Raw genomic sequence first — 14882 nt, forward strand, 5'->3', positions numbered from 1 at the left:
AAGCGACTCAGCCATACATATACATGTAACCATTCTCCCCATAACTCCCCTCCCATCCGGGCTGCCACATAGCATTGAGCAGAGTTCCTACAGTAGGTCCTTGCTGGTTATCTGTTTTTAATAGCAGTGTGTACATGTCAATCCCGAACTCCCTAATTATCCCTTCCCTCCACCCTCCCCTGCCCCACCCCGTAACCATAAGTTCATTCTCTAAGTCCATCACAGCTTCCCTTGTAGATTTTTCTCCAGGGTTAAGGGTGTGTTGGTGTGTCAGGAGCATTCTGGTCCTCCTGGAAATTATTTTCTTCTTGTAAAATAACAGATATCTCTGGTTTGTATATATGTCTCTTATGTGTGTTGTATTGTGGTAAAATATGCATGACTTAAAATTTACTGTTTTAACCATCTTTAAGTGTACATTTCAGTGGCACAAAACACATTTCCACTGTAGTGCAACCATCACCAGTATCTGGGATCCTGTTCTTTCTGGATTCTCTAACCACAGCCCTCTTCCCCTTCACAATTAGTTCTCAGATTTATGTAACCTCTCTCTACAGTTTGTCCTTTATGCCTCGTATTTAACTGTAGTGAAAGCTTTGTCCCTTCAAAAAGGAATTTCAGGTATCAGGAAATAGGTATGGATATATCAGGGATCAAGGGTCCCTCGTGCTGTAACTACATCACATTGAGATTAGAGATTGCTTTAGACAAAGGTCATGAGAAAAAAGTAACATTTACCAGGCATATTCTATGGACCAGGCTCTCTTCCAGGTGCTCTATATCTATTTATGATTTAATCCTTTCAACAACATTCCAAGAGGCATATGATCATTTGAGTTTGCACAGGTGAGGAAATTGAGGCCCTGAGAAGCCTGAGGACTGAGATTCCCAGAGCCAGGACCCGGATGAGGGGAAGAAGCCAGGCTTGCTCCTGCCAGGGCCAAGGCGCCTTCTTCTTCCGAAGTTAATAAAAAATGATTATAAAACACAAGGCTTTAAAAAGATCCAGAAATTGTTGGGGAGAGAGCATTCCATCTCGTTTCCCAGCATGACCTCTGATGGCATTGAGTCCAGCCCTGCAGGGACCTCCTTGTTTGGCCTAGCCTCTGGTGAGGGTTCTAATAAGCAGGTCCTCTAGACTGGTGGCCCAGGGTGGGAAGAGGGGGGTGGGTGATTCACTTTCACTTCCCTGGTAGTGGTGGTGGTGTTACTGTTACTGAGTCCAAGCTCATACTGCTCGCTACACAACAGGCCAATAAATCAAGAGATGAGGTGTTGGGACAAGGAATAGAGACTTTATTCAGAAAGCCAGCAGACCAGAAGCTGGTGGACTAGTGTCCCAAAGAACCATCTTACCTGAGTTAGAATTCAGACTTCTTTTATAACAAAAGGGGAGAGGTGTGGCTGGTGGCTGCAGACTTCTTGGTGCTGGTCAATCCCCAGCAGGGATGCGAAGCCTTTGTTCTTGCAGCTGTCCATGTAGCTCTGGTCACAGTGTTCTTGTACATCTCCAACAAGACAAATATTGTTCTCTGTTCTGTAACTTTTTATCTCTGTATGAATGGAAAAGTGCCATACTTTCAAAGGTCAGAGTCTTGAGAACGGGCTACTCTGTGTATTTCAGCCCACAGGCAACCTTCTTTTCCAAAAGGTGCAGAGCCAGCATGACTAAGCACAGGAGAAGGACCAGATCTAATACGGAGTCAGGTTTGTTCTTCCTTATTACAAGACAGTGCTGCCTCTTTCCTGCTGCGGTTGCCCATCCTCAGACCTCTCTCTATGATCCGCCAAAAGGGAGGGGCAGCCCTAGTCTCTCCTGGGGAATGGAATTACAAAGCCTTTTTCATGTGAAGGATTACCCCCTACCTGAACAATTTCCAAAATCATCTTCTGTTTAATCAGGGAATCTACATCAAGAAGAGCAAAAAGATACCCTTGCAGTGTCCAGTTTGTCTATAAACTCTAAAGACAGAGGTTTATTCACACACGTGAAATGAATTTAACAAAAATTAAAAACCAGGCGAGTTTGTGAATCCAATGGTGGATTTAGGCTCGATGCTTGGCGCATAGCAGACCCTCCTCCGTAAATCTGTTTTTCTCTCCTTCCAAACCTGCAACGGGGTGTAGAGATTTGTGCTGATGACCCTGAAGATGACAGCTGCCTCCAAGTCGGCCAGTATGAGCTAGGAGGGCTAGAAATCCACAACAGAGACACGTCTGGTGGCAGCACGGTGGCTGGTCCAGGGCAGGGAAGCCTGTCTGCTCCCAAATGCCTGCCAGGCCCTCCTGCAGTTGGGGTTTGCCCCGTAGGAGTCTCTCTAGGTCTGGGCCCACAGTTCAGGCCTGCTCCCTGTAATTCAAAAAGAATTAAGCATTGAAAAGTGGGATTGTGGGGAAGGGGGTGCTTTACTCTAGTGACAGAAAGATGAAATGAGATGTCTGCATCCTTTAACACAGGTATCTGCCGGAAAATAAATGTTCTGCCCCACGTGTCAGAACACTGCAGAAATCGCTGATAGAAAAGAGATAACACCCCGAGGTCAACAATTCTGGCTGAACAGTGCCTTGTGTGTCTTTTGCCCAAAGCGAAAGATTAAGACCAACAGCCTGACTGTAATCAAGGCAGAACGATGTGTCTGAAACCCCGATTCTTGAGATTTCAGCCGCGGGCCCCAGTGTCTCCCACCCATCGTGGCGTGGACGGCTCCGTCTGGAGAGCACTCGGGTCTGAACTACTCACATGGTACACGCTTATCCCTCAAGCGCGGCCCCAGACCAGCGGCGTGGAGGGCCCCTAGGAGCTGAAAGGCAGAGTCTCAGGCCTGGCCCCAGACCTGCTGAATCAGAATCTGCATCCTAACGAGATCTCATGTATCTATGTGCCCACTGACGTTTTAGACACGGCCTGTATTCTTACTCATCTTTCCAAACAAACACAGTCTCGGCTCCCCATGTAGAATGTGACCCTCACCAGGTGTGAGAATGTTCTGTCTTCTTTCATCCCCTGTTTGCTGTCTATACCATAGGAATCATCAAGCATTTGCTTATTAAGGACAATTCCAAAACCCTGCCTCCGACTCAAACTAACCAGACACAAAAGGTACCCAGGAGTAGGGTTGTAGATTTAGCCAATAAAAGTCCAAGATGCCAGTTAAATTTGCATTTCAGATAAGCAACAAATCGTTCTTTGGTACAAGTATGTCCGAAGTGTTGCCTGTGTCCTATATTTTATCTACTCAGGAGTCAAAGTCCTGGGCTGCCCAGTCCACCTCCCGGCTCTATCTCTGCTGCCTTATATTTGAGACCCTCACGTGCTCCCAGTGGTGGTGGCTTTGGTACATGTTTCAAACCCCAGTTCATGGCTTGCTTCCTTTCTTCCACCGAGGGTGAGAGGCATATGGTGAAACTGGCATCAGAAAGACCTGGCGTCTGGCTCTGCCAGATTGGTGACGAAGCCAGTTTTATCTTTCTGAGCCTCTGTCTCCTTCCCTGCAGAATGAGGGTATTGGTCCTCGCAACGCCATATAGATAGTGCCTGGAACAAAATGCATCTCCGCTCCACCTCCCTGGCGGCCTTGATTACCTCTTCATAACTGTTGTACATGGGTCCATACCCTTCTCCAGTAACAACTCCAGAGAACGGGATGTGAACTGCACTTAACGATACAAACCTGGGCTGCCTCCACATAACATCTGTTACTGGTCTGCCCTGAATTCAGCTCTGATTTAGGCAGTTCCTGGGTTGCAAATTTAGGTTGAGATTCTTTACTCTAGTTGCTTCCCAGGTAAAATGTGGTAATGACATGGTTGTTATTTTTGCAACTATGGCAACCTTTTGTTTGAGAGGAAACGGTATTTAACCACCACCAATCAATGAGTTTTCGTGTCAGTGGTCTAAATTGCATTTCTAACTAAAACGTGTTTGGGATTTCCATGCATTCCACAAGGAGCGTGTCTTTTTTTTCCCCTTCCATTTCCACCTGCTTTTTCTGTTCTTTTTAACCACAGTTGCTGACACCACTAGAGGTTAGCAGAGGCAAGAAAGCCCATTCTATCCCTGTTGGCAACTCAGTGAGAGAGGAAATTGAATTTTTCAGTGGTATTTTTTCCCAAATGGGAAAAAAATAGCTGAAATTGATGTATATATTTAATTTTTATTTTTATTAAGTATTTGTACAAGCCATATATATATATTTGATAATATCTGAATAATCAAAAAGTTAAAGAAGTACCAGTTTTATGAAGTGTGTTGCTTCTACAGTTTAATTTGATTTTAAGGTAAAATTAGTAGAGAGTCCCAGCACCAGCCCTTAACGTTGCAGACGAAGCTTAGGGGTCTGGGTTACAGTTAAGGAAGCAATATTTCAAAATAATGAGAGGAGCTTGGATTAAAATATTACGTCTGGGGCTTCCCTGGTGGCGCAGTGGTTGAGAGTCCGCCTGCCGATGCAGGGGACACGGCTTCGTGCCCCGGTCCGGGAAGATCCCACACGCCGCGGAGCGGCTGGGCCCGTGAGCCATGGCCTCTGAGCCTGCGCGTCCGGAGCCTGTGCTCCGCAACAGGAGAGGCCACAACAGTGAGAGGCCCGCGTACCGCAAAAAAAAAAAAAAAATTATGTCTGCTTGCTTTTCCTCAGTCAAGACTTTGTTTTGTTTTATTTTTTAATATATTTTTTTATGTGGACCATTTTTAAAGCCTTTATTGAATTTGTTACAATATTGCTTCTGTTTTATGTTTTGGGTTTTTGGCCGGCAGGCATGTGGGATCTTAGCTCCCCGAACAGGGATCGAACCTGCACCCCCTGCATTGGAAGGTGAAGTCTTAACCACTGGACAGCCAGGGAAGTCCCTGGTTTTGGGTTTTGGTTTCTATAAACCCATCTAACATTGTTCACAATAGAGTAGTGCCTATCAAGGGCCACTATAAATCTCTTTCAGACACCCGAGAACTGGAAAATTACTGAAGACTGCAAGTCTATTCTCTGAAAATCCACATCCTGTAGAGACACAGCCAGCCTGGGTACTGCTGGACGAGAATAGACATAAACCCGCCCCCTTTTCCTGCACCTTGCCCTTTGAAGCCCAATAAAAGACTCAAACTCCCACCCTTCGGTGCCGATGCCACTCTATGTGCCTGGCCCCTTTCCTCCCTTGGAAAGTAAATAAAAACTCTCTTTTCTCTCCTTGCTAATATTTCTGTGAATTCTTTCACAACCTATGTTGGCTCACCTAACAGTTTCCAGCTTGCCCAATTTTTGTTAACACAGATATTTTGACCCATGGGTTTGCATTTCTAGCCTGGGCCAGGCTTGGTCTTCTCTGTTACAGACGCTCACTCACACACAACATAACTGTAACTAAAAGGAAAGTTTTAGCAAAAAGTACTTAGCCTTACTATGTATGATACATCTCGGTATTTATTATTATATTGCAACTGAAAAATGGTAATTAGAACCCGTTGTGTTGATTTCACAGTCCACAATGGGCCACAACCCATAGTTGGCAAACACTGGTATGGAGACGTTCCAAGACATAGGTGTCAAATAAAAGTGCATTTGAATAGGTTCCCCACTTGTTTTCGGCTAGTCGCTTAACCTCTAGAGACATCAAAATCCTCAACTGTAAACTTAGAATAATAACAGAATTTACCTCAACTAATTTTTATGAAGATGAAATGAGGATAAAAATGAGAAATGCCCACTCTGTGGTAGACACTAAACATATGTTAGTTCCTTTCCATATACTATAAAGGTAATGTACTAACATCTCTTTCTCTAGATGGTAAAATAAAAGTCACCCAGCAGTGAAAAAATATAGAATTCCAATAGAAAAAAAGGAATGAGCTTCCTCTTCTGTGGAGAGAATTTAGAAGGGTTTGGGGACAGTCAAGGCAGGATTCAGCCCCAGTTAATGTTTTTGAACAAGTGCATAATGGCAGCCAAAGACTGACACTGCTCCCTGCTCCTCTCTGTAAGTGAAGTTTTCTGGTTTCAAAGCCCCTCACAGGCCTAAGGTGACAGCTGTGTAAGAACAAAGTTTCTCTGTTTATGTCCTCAGAGTGAGGACAGATGCAATCTGAGACTTGGTTTGGTGCAATTTCAAAATCATGCCCACTGATAGGTGAGAATTTGGTCCAAGGAAGAACCATGTGGGACCCCTCCAATGCCGCCATGAAGGCAGACACTACCCCTTCTGTTCGAACATACGTTATAAAGTGCAGTTTGCTTCTGTGGTCTGATTCATCCAGCTTCACGGTAACTGAGGGACTGCTATCATGGCAGGAAAGCCCAAGCTTCACTATGTCAACGCATGAGGCAGGATGGTGGCCATCCGGTGGCTCCTGGCTGCAGCTGGAGTGGAGACAGGTCCTCCTAACTTGGATCTAAATTGACTATCAAAGTGCTTTTCTTGTATAAGCTAGGAGACTTCCACACTTGAGGAGCTGGGGATGATTTTTCATTACATAAAAATAGTTGCACATTAAAAAAGAAATGGACTGATTTGACCAAATGAATATGTAAATAATCCTGCCCATGGAAGAGCAGGAAAACAATTTTTTTTTCAATTTTAAAGGAAACAAAAGAAACATCAACTAATCCAATTGCGTGAACCTTATTTGGATTTCATTTCAACAAACTGTAAATATTATTTGTGACACATACAACAAGTGGAAACTTGATGGTTGATTGAGCATTAGTTATTAAAGAACTATTGTTAACATTTTAGGTGTGATTTTAGGTTTATTATTGTGTTTATGTTCAAAATAGTTCTTACATTTTAGAAATATGCATCAAGTATATAAGGATGAAATGATATGCTATCTAGGATCTTCCATTTTTACAAGAAGGGGAGGGTGGATGGGCATATAGATGACACAAGATTGGCTTGAGTTGATAATTATTAAAGATGTAGGAAGGATATGAGAACCACTGTACTTTTATTTTTGTACATGCTAGAAATTTCCACAATAAAAGGATGAATGTATATAATATTAGAAAATAAATGTAGTTAAAGTTGATATAATCACAAATATGGGAATGAGCCGGCTGTAACAAACCATCTGTTAAAGATTTAATACATTCACTCAGCAATGATTTGGGGGGAGGGCACCTTTAGTACCAGGCTCTGTACTAAGTTCTGGGGATACAGAAATGAATGAGACAGACACAGTCCTTGCCCTCAGGCAGCTTACACTCTAGTGAGGATGCAGACAAGGAAGTGGGGGATTAAAGGAGGGGTGGGAGCATCTAGGAGGACACCCAAGCATTTTACAGTGTTAAAATGCCATATTCCCTGGAGCACATGTGGGACTCTGTTGAGTGCTTCCCTCTAGAGGTGTCCCTGAGAAAAGCACATCTTAACTCAGGTCAGAAGGACACAGCAACTCTGTGCCGGTTTCCTGGGGGAGGGAGTCATGGACAGACTCCAGAGATCTGGTCCCTCAGGGGAGAGCAAGCGGTAAAGGAGGGTTTCAGATGAGGTGTTGTCCTGCAAAGGGAACCTCCAGTGTGCTCTTCGCCTCCCAACAGCATGTTTACCTAAGCCTCGGGATTACACTTTGTCGATTGCTTCACGAATGCACAGGACGTTAGCCTTGTCCGTTATCAAGTTCATGAAGAAACAAGTACATAAAAATGCAAACAGTGCCAGTTTAGGTTGTTTAATTTCTATAAATCAGCAACCACAGTTTTCGTTGTGGTCCAGCTTTGGGGTTCAAGGATGTGTTCAGAGCCCCCAGGCAGGATGAGTTCAGCACAGGAGGCTGAAGTAGGGGGGGATTTTGAGAGGATCCCAGGCCTCCTCTTGTCCAGCCCAGCCTGACTGAGGAGGGTGTGAGACAAGGCTTACCAGAGGCTCTTGGTCGGGACTTCTGGGTTCTCTGGGCCCAGAGGCAGATCCTCACAACCCCATCTCCGTCGGTCTCACAAGGAACATCACACCAGCAAGTCCCATCCTACCTCGGCCACCCTCCCACACTGACCACCCACCACCCCCTATGTTATCTAGAACTGGGTGCTTTATAAATTGTTGCCCACACACCTCACTCTCCGTATAGTCTGACCCTATGGGATCATGTAGAGCCACAATAAACTGTTTAGCAAGTTAGAAACCCCCAGTTCCCAAACTTTTCACCATCAAGACCCCTTTTCAAAATATAAAGTTGAACGGAGGGAGGTAATATACAGCAGAGGCCCCTGGTGGCAGCATCTTGGGGGTCAGTGGCCCCATGGGTACTGCGTGCTGGGGGACACCCAATACCCTGTCCTGATCTCACAGGGAGAGAAAGTCTTTCCAGAGATATTAAAACTCCATAACTAGAAGAACTTCCCAGTCCCTTCCCGCCAGTGATATCCCCCTCCCAAATCACTACCTAATCACTGACAGAGGTGGAGGCAGGGTGGAGGTGAATTGAACTTGCAAAATAAGCAGTTACGTGCTGCAACCCGTGCTTTTATCTTGGTGGCTCTAATCCAGATTTCCAGGTGGCCATGATCACCGTCTTCTGTGTGATCATCCTGCCAAACTCAGAAATCCTACAGTCTCCATAGTCTGCACCAGACAGAGGCCAAGCTGTGGAATGAAATAACAAAAATGCTGTGGAATGCATGCTCAGTAATGCTGTGGAATGAAATCATAAAAGTCACTATTTCTGCTTTCCAGTTTGAAGAGATATTTATGGAAACTTCAGAAGACTTGGATAAGTTAAGAAATGGTAAGACCAAGAAACTAAATTCCTCTGATGGGAGGATCGAGTACAAGTCATAAGTTGAGGTTTCAACCGCAGCAATGCCATGTGTGTGCATGGTGGGAGTGGGGTCAGTGGAGAGGGAGAAGCATGGTTAAAGGTAAGGGATGGGGCTTCTTGAGCAGGTCTTGCAGCTCACTCAGGACTAGGAAGGGCTGGAACTCTGAGTATTTGCTAAAGGAGCCGGCCCGGGCGGTGCCCTGTGAATGCCCTCTCTGTGCACTCCCTGCCTTTCTGCACCGTGAGTGACTGTATCAGTCCAGGATGCCACACAGCCCTCCCACCCAAGGAAAACAAATGCATTAGAAAGAAGAGGGGAGAAACAGGCCCAGCAGTTGCTTTGAATTCTTTTCTCTGGCAAGTTTGACAAGGTAACATCCTAGCAGTATTGCGGAATTGGTGAGCAGGGAAAGGGTCCTCCACATAGAAATCTCTCAAAACCTGCCTTATATGATGTGAGACTTACTTGAGAACTTCCCATTTGAAATGGCAACCTACTACAGCTTCTTCCAACTTCTTTCGAAAATATCCGTGAAGACAAATTGACACAGAATTAAAAGGAACCTCCCATGTATCTGAATGGGAAATAAAAAGAGAAATGAAATAATAAGTTCAAAAGTAAAAGGCAGATTAATAGGAAAAAGAAGGACTATAGCAAGCTAAAACCAAATGCCATCCTGCTTAAGCGTTCCAGATCATTTTAGTGTTTCATTTTATATCTGCGGTTATTTCAACATCTTTTCATCCTAGAAGGGTGTAATTCATCAAATACTTCACTGTATTTCTTTTCTTCTTTCAAAAGAAGGCAGTTTGATGTTCCAGCAAGTGCCCGTGGTTGAAATTGATGGGATGAAGCTGGTGCAGACCAGAGCCATTCTCAGCTACATTGCCACCAAATACGACCTCTATGGGAAAGACATGAAAGAGAGAGCCCCGTACGGTACTTTTTCTGTTCTTTCATCAATGATTAATAGGAACGATCTAGGTCCTTCCCTGAGTGATCAGGATGTGCTCTCACGGATCATGACCGACAGCCGTATAGACCTTAGTGGGTATAACTGAGTACAGCAGAGACCTATGAGGATGAGGGAAGAGTGGAACTTGGAGTGGAATCAAGAGCTTATGAAAGAGGATGTGGTCCATGGATATAGTACAGTGACAGAGGTTTCCAAACACAGGTGAACTATAAAGCCAGGAGGATGCTGGAACCATGACCTCAGGAGCTCAGGCTGGACACCCACCAACAGCTAGAGACAAGGGACAAAGTGTTTGCGTGTCTAGAGGATAAAGACTGGAAAGGGAAGGATCTAAAGGAATTGATTCTTAAGTTTCAGAAATTTTAGAATGATGACCAGGAACCTAATTTATCAGTCCTTTATATGGACTGGCCACTTGACAGAGTAAACAAAGGCTGGTCCTCTAGATGCCAGGGTTATCTGCAACATTTTGCTGTAAGTCTGAAGCAGCCAGATTTATTCAATACAAGCATATTTGAGGGAAATTTGTTCTCTGTTGTGATGGGGCCACATGACTGATACTAAAATCATGTAATGAACTGTGAACAGTTACTCAGAAAGTTAAACATATAGTTACCATATGACTCAGCAATCCCACTTCTAAGTATATACCCAGGAGAGTCAAAAATACATCCACACTAAAACTTGTACACAAAAGTGCACAGCAATGTTGTTCATAATATTCAAAAAGTGGAAGCAAACAAAATGTCCAACAACTGACGAATTGATGAACAAAGGATGGTACATCCATACAATGGAATATTTTTAGCCATGAACAAGAGTAAAGCACCAATACATGAGACAACATGAATGAACTTTGAAAAGTACTAAATGAAAAACACTGGACACAAAAGGCCACATACTGTATGATTCCAAATGTATGAAATGTCCAGATGTTCAAATCCATAGAAATAGAAAGTAGTTGAGTGGTTACCTGGGGCTGGAATGTGGAGGAATTGGAGAGTGACTGTCAAGGGTACTGGATTTCCTTTTGGATAAAATGATAAAAATAATGTTCTGGAATTAGAATGTGGTGATGGTTTCAGGATGATAGTATAATTTAAAGGATGAAAATGATACCATGTGAATATATTTCAATAAAGTTTTACTTTAAAAAACTCCTATAGGAAGCCCTGTTTGGAACAAAAACAAAAAATCACCCGGAATATACATTGTTGAAACTGTGTGAAGAATTGCACTATTTCACAATATATTTTGTTTTTTTTTTTAAAGATTTACTTATTACTTATTTATTTATTTTATTTTATTTTTTGGCTGCATCAGGTCTTAGTTGTGCCACACAGGATCTTACGTTGTGACGTGCAGGTTTTCTCTCTCTAGTTGTGGCGCACAGGTTCCAAAGTGGTGCGCTCTGTAGTTTGTGGTATGCAGGCTCTCTAGTTGTGGCGCTAGGGCTTAGTTGCCCCTCCACATGTGGGATCTTAGTTCCCTGACCACGGATCAAACCGCGCCCTCTGCATTGTGAGGCGGATTCTTTACCACTGAACCGCCAGGGAAGTCCCCTGACAATATATTTTGGGTGGAGTCTTGAGAAACGCAAACAAGGCCAGAGCCAGGCAACCGTATGTGGAGACGGTTGTGGAGTCATGTTCTGTGGGAAATATTTGGAGGAACTACTGATATTGGGCATCTAAATGGTCCTGGTGGTGTAACAGGATGGGACAGGGAGAGGGATGTGACTGGGACCGTGGTGCCAGGACTCTCTCTGGACATGACTGAGGTGGTACTAATGCAACACACTGTGCACAGAACACACCACAACAGACATGGCAAACCCTATGTGTGGTCTCAGTGGTTACCTGTAGTGATTCACCCATTTCTCTCTTGCCTCTGACTCTGGATGGGTCACCGGTGTGCTTTGTCCCCATATTTGATTTGTGTATAACCAAAATATTAGACATATGTCTACCTTAATGGCTTTGTTCTAGAATGAAATGTTAAAATTAGTAAAACTCATAACTGAATGACTGACATAGAAAAATGCACCCAGTGGAGGTGTATCACCTCCTTTTATCACCTCCTGATGTCCCACTCTTATCCATTCTTAAACTATAAAATCTAAGGCAGGAGACATTTGACACTTTGGTCATTTTGTTTTTCAGGATTGATATGTATTCAGAAGGTGTGACAGATTTGGGTGAGATGATCATGCTTTTGCCAGTGAACCCACCTGATCAAAAGGTTGTCAAGATGACGCTGATCCGAGAAAGAACGACAAACCGTTACCTCCCTGCATTTGAAAAAGTAAGTGGACTGTTTAGTGTTTTTGGCACTGAGATCAGAGGACCAAGAAAAATAGTGCCTGGCATTGCAGGGGCATTGACCTTCACCTCTGTGAGTATTTCTGAATACTAATGTAACATCCTGATTCTCAAGGTATTTTATAAAAATCGACTATGAGGAAGAATTGTACCAGTTTTACCCAAGTTCTAATTTTTCAGCAAAATTTTGATTTACTTAGACCCAGTCTGGAATTCTCTACTTGATTGAATTTCGTGGTTGTACTTAGAGCTTGGGCTGAGAGCCACACTGGAGCCTGGAGTAGATGGATCCTGCAGAACACAGTGCAGGGGCTTTGATCCAAGAGGAGCACAATGACAGCAATGCATCAGAAAATATTCTGGTAGCATGTGTAGGGGGACATGAGACCAGCTGCCCTTCAGAAGAATGTGGTACTGTTTCAGGGATGAATGAGATGTTTCTAAATAGAGATGGGGGCAGTGGGGTGGGGAGGAAGAGACAGAGGAAAAGCTGTTCAGGAAAAAATAATCTACAAATTTTGAGGACATGGCTCTCAGAATTTTGAAGAAAATCATACAAAACCAAGGAAATGATGTTCCATCATTATACCTAGTATATATCTTAGTTAATGTTTCTCTTTGAAGGTAAGAGGAGAACATTTCAAGATCAAAACTACCTGAAATCATGTGAAACAAAAATCATGAACCAAAAAAAATGACTTAAAGAGATTCAGGAGACTTCCATATAAATAAAAAGATTAACACCAACACCCACATCTTTATAAAGCATAGGGTCATTCTTTCATTTATTCAGCAAATGCTAATTCATTGCTTGCATGTCCAGCCATGATATTCAAGGAGTGAAGAATTTAACAGTAATCACAGAGCACACCCTCCTGGCCCTCGTGGTGCTGAGGGTTTATGGAACCTTCACATGGTGATAAGCTCTTCAGTGATTGCAGTTTGAGTACAGCTATACTTTGAAAACAAAGGGCCCCATGACAACATAAGTAAAGATTATATATTGCAAAATACGTTGATTGTTTGTTTGTTTGGCTGTACTGCGCGGCTTGCAGGATCTTAGTTCCCCAACCAGGGATCGAACCCGTGCCCCCTGCAGTGGAAGCATGGAGTCCTAACCACTGAACTACCAGGGAATTCCCTATTACAGAATACATTTTGATGTTATTATATTCTTTTCCAAATAATTATCCATTTGTCCATACTTCTATATTTATACATAAGCTGAAAGTGTATTTGCTAAAACGTTATTATCTTTAGTTGGTGGTGCTGTGTGTGTTTTTTCTCTTTGTACTTTATGATTTCCAGATTAGTGGAATATTTTAATAAATATCACATATTTCCCTAACATATTATTATAAAAAGTTTCATACATGCAGAAAAGTTTAAAGATGTATACAATGAACTCATATGAACCCACCACGTGGATACCAAAAAGCTTTGTTTTCCATTATCCTATGTCATTATCTCTCCATTCTTGTTCTGTCAATCAAATGTATTATTTTGGATAGATTTCAAAGTGACTTTAAGTCATCAGGGAAGTTCATTCCCAGACATTACAGCATGTGGATCGTACCATGCTGCAAGTTAGGAGCGCAAGCATGGAGTGCAAGTTAGGAGTCAGGGAGACGGGAGTTCAAGTTGATCCAGGTTTATTTCAGGTCCCAGAGAGAGAGACCAGGAAACCAGGAAGCAGAAAAGAGGAGAAATGTAGACTCTGAAATGGTTTTCTCAGGGTTGAAGAAGACTGTCAAGAAGTTGGAGTCACCGCCCAAGGGAGAAAGATGAGAGAGATATGAAGGGCCATGTCATGAAGCCCAGGGCTGCACACTTTAGGGTGTGGGGCAACAGAAACACTGTGCAGACAGTGCTAAGCCCTTGGCCCAGGGGAAGAAGCAAGTAAGTCAGCCAGAGTGAGGTGGGCCCAGGACAAGGAAATGGTGGCCGGGCTTCCACGGAGGATGAGGAGGGAACACCAGGAACCCACTTGGCCTGTCTTACTGATTCAGGGGGAGCAGAAGCCTTCTTTATTGAGAAGCCTCCTCAATGAAAAGCCCAAGTAGCCCCCACTCACCACAACTAGAGAAAGCCCGCCTGCAGCGACGAAGACCCAACACAGCAGAAAACCAAAACAAAACATGTCACGTTTATGGCAACACTATTTAAAAAAGCGAAGACATGGTAGCAACCTAAATGTCCATCAACAGATGAATGGATAAAGAAGGTGTGGTACATATACACAACAGAATATTACTCGGCCATAAAAATGAACAAGGTGGGGCCATTTGTAGAGACATGGATGGACCTATAGACTGTCATACAGAGTGAAGTAGGTCAGAAAGAGAAAAACAAATATCATATATTAACGCATATATGTGGAATCTAGAAAAATGGTACAGATGAACCTGTTTGCAAGGCAGAAATAGAGACACAGATGTAGAGAACAAACTTGTGGACACCAAAGGGGGGAAAGGGAGGGTGGGATGAATTGGGAGATTGGGATTGACATATATACACTAATATATATAAAATAGGTAACTAATGAGAACCTGCTGCAGGGCACAGGGAACTCCACTTCGCTGCACAGTAGGAAGTAACACAGCATTGTAAAACATCTATACCCCAATAAAATAAATAAATAAATAAATAAAATTTATTATGTAAAAAAAAATGAAATAATGCCATTTGCAACAACATGGATGGACCCAGAGATTATCATATTAAGTGAAGTAAGTCAGACAGAGAAAGACAAATGTCATATGATAATATATTGCTTATATGTGGAATCTAAAAAAAAAAAAAGGATACAAATGAACTTATTTACAAAACAGAAATAGA

General features: G+C 43.1%; 1 pseudogene across 1 annotated transcript; it reads left to right on the forward strand.

The window, feature by feature from the left end:
- Positions 1–6274: 6274 nt before the first annotated feature.
- On the forward strand, positions 6275–14107 carry LOC307192402 (glutathione S-transferase A2-like; annotated as a pseudogene). The gene is made up of 5 exons: positions 6275–6355; positions 8662–8713; positions 9549–9681; positions 11886–12027; positions 14054–14107. The product of its transcript is annotated as a glutathione S-transferase A2-like (transcript).
- The last annotated feature ends 775 nt before the right edge of the window (positions 14108–14882 follow it).

The sequence above is a fragment of the Stenella coeruleoalba genome, assembly GCF_951394435.1.
Source record: "Stenella coeruleoalba genome assembly, chromosome: 10".
Taxonomy (NCBI): Eukaryota; Metazoa; Chordata; class Mammalia; order Artiodactyla; family Delphinidae; genus Stenella; species Stenella coeruleoalba.